Source organism: Euprymna scolopes, chromosome 22, assembly GCF_053919585.1.
Source record: "Euprymna scolopes isolate OS-2025 chromosome 22, ASM5391958v1, whole genome shotgun sequence".
In the NCBI taxonomy this organism is placed as follows: Eukaryota; Metazoa; Mollusca; class Cephalopoda; order Sepiida; family Sepiolidae; genus Euprymna; species Euprymna scolopes.
This window is the reverse complement of record NC_136503.1, coordinates 118,243,856-118,248,566: the sequence shown is the minus strand read 5'-3', so window position 1 is coordinate 118,248,566 and position 4,711 is coordinate 118,243,856. Positions and strand designations below refer to the sequence as shown.

At 34.6% G+C, this 4,711-nt stretch overlaps 1 pseudogene; it reads left to right on the top strand.

Annotated features, from left to right (window-relative positions):
* The first annotated feature begins 991 nt into the window (after positions 1–991).
* Positions 992–1,108, top strand: LOC145244007 (5S ribosomal RNA; annotated as a pseudogene).
* The last annotated feature ends 3,603 nt before the right edge of the window (positions 1,109–4,711 follow it).

Below are 4,711 nucleotides of genomic sequence, written 5' to 3'. Positions count from 1 at the left end.
AGATCAAATATGTTTCTCTCAATATATATATATATATATATATATATATATAGGCTTCTTTCCATGAAGTCCCGATTTTCGAATCTCGCTAGATTCAGCCACTCTGATGAGTGGTAGACGACGAAACACGTCTCAGTGGACAATTATATTTTAAAAAACAATGCATATATTTATTTTAAAAAATAAATATAAATAATTTTTATACCTACAGACACTTGTGTTTCATACTTACACAATCATTATTAATCAGAAGTTTCGAACCCAGTCACAAAGCCACCTTTGGGTTACTTTAGGCCACGGGAAATTGACGTAAAAATTAAAGGGAATTAAGTACTTATAAATGCCGTATCTGTTGGCGTCCACAGTAGACATCCAGAGAAAGTATTTAATGTATAATTTTACGCTTTTTTTTTCTTTATCCCAACATTTATTTTCTGTTTTTATTCTACTATATCCTACCCATACTAAGCTGATACTATTATCCCTTTACCATATGGCATTATATTATCAGTATTCATTAACGCATATCTTCTTTTCTTCTGTAAATTTTATTTTGTTTATTCTATCTTTATTTTATTTTCTAATTTTATTTTTAATTTTTATACTTTATCTTTTATCGTTGTCTTTTAATTTTGTGTTTGATATTCGGGGACCCTAATTATCTCCCCTAACATATAATGCCACACTTTATAAGCATATACCATGTCTCTACTATTTAATTCTGTTAAAATCCAAGTCCAGCATATTTAAAATCCCACCTTTATCTCAATAAATCCCTAGATATCCCCCGACTCCACATCTAATACCTTACTATGCTAATTGCTAGATGTCGCATTCTTATTTTGTTGTCTTTTGATGAGAAGCATTAGGCTTCAAAATGCCTAACATAAATAGATTAAATAATCCTTACGTCCTTGGATGTATACCCTTTTATAATTCGTGAATAAATCTATATACTATTGTAGATAATATTTCTATTCTCAATATTTTTATATATGGCATAATCACGTTGACACACCGGTTCTCGTCAGATCACCGAAGTTAAGCAATGTTGAGCCTGACTAGTACCAGATGGGAGACCATTTGGGAATTCTAGGCACTGTATGGGCTTTCTGCACCTCAGCATTTGTGTCCAGTCGTCCTGAACCTCCACTTGCCACTGATATTTAATAATGTCGACATAGGAGAGGTGGGGCTGGAGATTGCGCAAATTTTGCCACAAACATTTCACGCGCAGGTACCCTTACAGTGGGTATCTATAGTTTGTCAAGACTGAAGGAAGTCATTAGCGAAACAGTACTGTATATGGATGACTATAATGCTCCTCATCTTGAGTTGAGCATATTGAGAAGTGATACACGAATTACCATTAGCATATAAGCGATGCTCTTTGTGTAAACAAATCGAGCACAGGTAGTTCGGACGATGTAAAAACGACGTTAAACTCATGACTCACACAGCAGCCGCCGATAGCGTAGTGGTTAGGAGCCTTTACTGTCGTACAGACGGTCGGGTTTTAATCCTGGCTTGAGGTAGTTGCCTGTCTCGCACCACTGATGTGCTCTGAAACAGCGAAACAGTACTGTATGTGGATGACTATATATATATATATATATATATATATATATATATATATATATATATATATATATATATAATGTCAAATAATTATGTAAAACCCTTTAAGAAACTCGTTTCTTAGTGTTGAGCACTTTCAGTTGAATTAAGTCGGTCAATTTAGCTCTTATGAATAATGATTAGAGCACTCTGGCTGACGTAAAAACATTTAAAAATAAAATATTTAAATTTCAACGTTATTTGAAGAGGTTAACGGTAGTCAAAATGGATATGGTCCTTGCAAATTAAACCAGAGATGCCTTGTATCGCAGGGTTCGAATCTATCGACTGGTGTTAATCGTGACACACTGCACTGGAAATTCTCGAATATGGAACACTAGTGTATGTAGGTATTTAATTATTGTAGTAAATATATATATACTAGCAGGACCCGTAACTGGTGTTACCTGGTGGTAGCATGCACCCCACTTCACCAACGCGTAAAAAATTTAAAATACGGGTGTTATTTTGTTGTTAGCGGATTACTAAGTTCGAAGAAAAGAAACAGGTCTGTACTGCCAAAATAATCAGTTGTTTTATTTTTTTAATAACTGTATAATATGTACCTTCAACGTTCGCCACAGCTTTAACCCCCTGTATGTAACACTATGTAACTGCAATTTATTCTAACTTTTTTTACCATTTAAACGAATAAGCTTTTTTTTCCCCTGAAATTTTCGATATTTATTCATTATTAAATAAATTTGTTGTGTAACTAATCTGTGTTTCAGCTTTCTCAGATTTATATGATGGCAGATTGTATCGCGCTCTGCCATCATATACATCGTAATCAATATCTACTTTAAAATTTGGTGCTTATGCATTTTGGTTGGTTGGTTGGTTGGTTGTTTTTGTTTTACGGCATATCAACCCTTTTCGGGTTATTTAATGCCGAATCCAAAGATTTTTAAGAAAAATTTTTAATAGAATATATTTGTTGTTTTCAAATCAGTTTCTATTTGACCCATAGTTGGGACCCTAACAGGTACTACCACTCAGCATCAGAATGGACCTGGGAGCAATGATAATTAAAGGGTGGCTCCACACTCCCCAAAGCCTGCAAGCTGGGGCCTCACCACTGGATATAGTTTAAGGTCATATCCAGGAACTTATGCATTTTGGTACCGCGCTATTTGTAAATTGTTAAATTCAAGTTTCACGCTAAAGTTTTTAATCGTGACAAAATACCCTACCCTCTCCCTTCCTTCCCCTCCCCTCTTCAAGGTTAAAATGGGTTTGTAAATAAAAACAATATCATTTCAGCATGGTATCAAAAATACATACCTACCCAAAATTGTACTTTGTATTGTTTAACGCTTTTAATTATAAATTATTTTTAAAAATCACGTACTCATTTTAATTTTAAAACTTCAGTACTTCTGCAGTTTAAAGCCGGTTTTTCCCTCAGTTTCGCTGGCCACCCCCGACGAACTTTGGAAACCGCCGGATTATACCGATTGAGCAAAAGAAACGCGAGCGAGCAAATGTTAAAAATTGGAAGAAAAAAAAATTAAAGGAAAGATTTTAAAAGTAAAAAGAAAAGAAAGGGCATAGTATCATTGTGCCAACGTATTATAAACAGCCCTAAACTCCTCACGTTCAGAGCGACTTTCGAGATAAACACCCCAAACCTCGAAAGCTGAGGAGGTTGGGGTGTTTATTCTGAAAGCCGTTCTTAACATGGGGAGGTAGGGAGTTTATTCCGAAAGCCGCTCTTAACATGGGGAGATTGGGTGTGTTTCTACTACGCTGGGGCAGGTCGTCAGAAAATACCAAAATAACTTTCCATACATAAACAAAACAAAAAAAATCACATCTTTACGCGTGCAATAATAGCGTGATTAAAAAGAAAATAAAATGAGACGATTGTTTTATCTCCTTCGTCCGTACTGATATTTTAGTAAAAACGAATTACAATATCGTTATGTTTCTTACGAATATAAAATATAATTATGATTTCCTTTTTTATGAGTGTCTTTCACTGAAACCGAAGTAAATAAATAACGAAATGAAAAAAAAAAAGAAAGAAAACGAAAACTCCGATTTCTTCTTTGTCAAATAAGACACTTTTTTCGGACGGAAAGTATTTGTAATCGAAAACATTTATTTTCTACCAAAGTATAAATATATAAGTGTAAAAACAGTTATTTAAAAGTCTGCATAAGAACATATAATACTAAGAAAATTAACGGAAATACAAAAAACATTTATTTATAAGTCTGTGTAAGAACATACGATACTAATAAAAGAATTTTGCAAGGTAAGGAAATATTACATCGTTCTTACTATAGTAATATATGGAGAAGTGAATCTTTTATGGCAAGCATAAAAATAAAGTTAGTTTCATTTTTTTTTCGAGTTTCCGGGAAGCTATGTTTGTTGTAAACCGTGTAGCAGTCTTTTTTTATTGAGGTTTCGTTCATTTCAGAATGACAGAATATAAACTTTTAAGCCAATGAGAGAGTGATAAATGAGAAGAGGGAGAAATCATTTTTGGGTTAGAAGAAATGGAAGATTATGGTTTTGTGCATAAGAATATGAGCAAGAAAATTAGGGCGAACCCCTACATATGACCCTAATGCAGAAAACCTCCTGGTGTCGAATGGTAGTAGGAGTAGGACTTTTTTAGAGGGAAGAACAACAGCTACATCCACTGTATATCTGTGCGAACGTGATGATGACTAGGACTAAATGTAATGTTTTAATATTATGAATTTATGTGTCATAAATGCCGTTCAATAGTTGAAGTGTGCTTTGTTTAGGACAACAAAAGTAAAGAAATAAAAAAAAAGAATTCGTCTTTGCAAGCCAACAGTCGTCGGGTTCGAGATCACCACTGTCCCCAACTATCGTCTCTCTACCCCTCACAAACCTAACCTGTCAACTCCTTTTATATATGTCTCCCGCGTGATTTCGTGTGAATTTGCGTGACTTCTACCAGAACACACCATTTAAAACTATGGGCGCCATCTTGATTTCGTTCTCTCTTTCGCCCAACCTCGCCCGACACACATGCGGTAAGACTTCTGTTCGTTTGATCTTTTTCCCTTTTTTTTCTTTTCCTTCTGCTAATATCAAACAACATGCCTCCCTG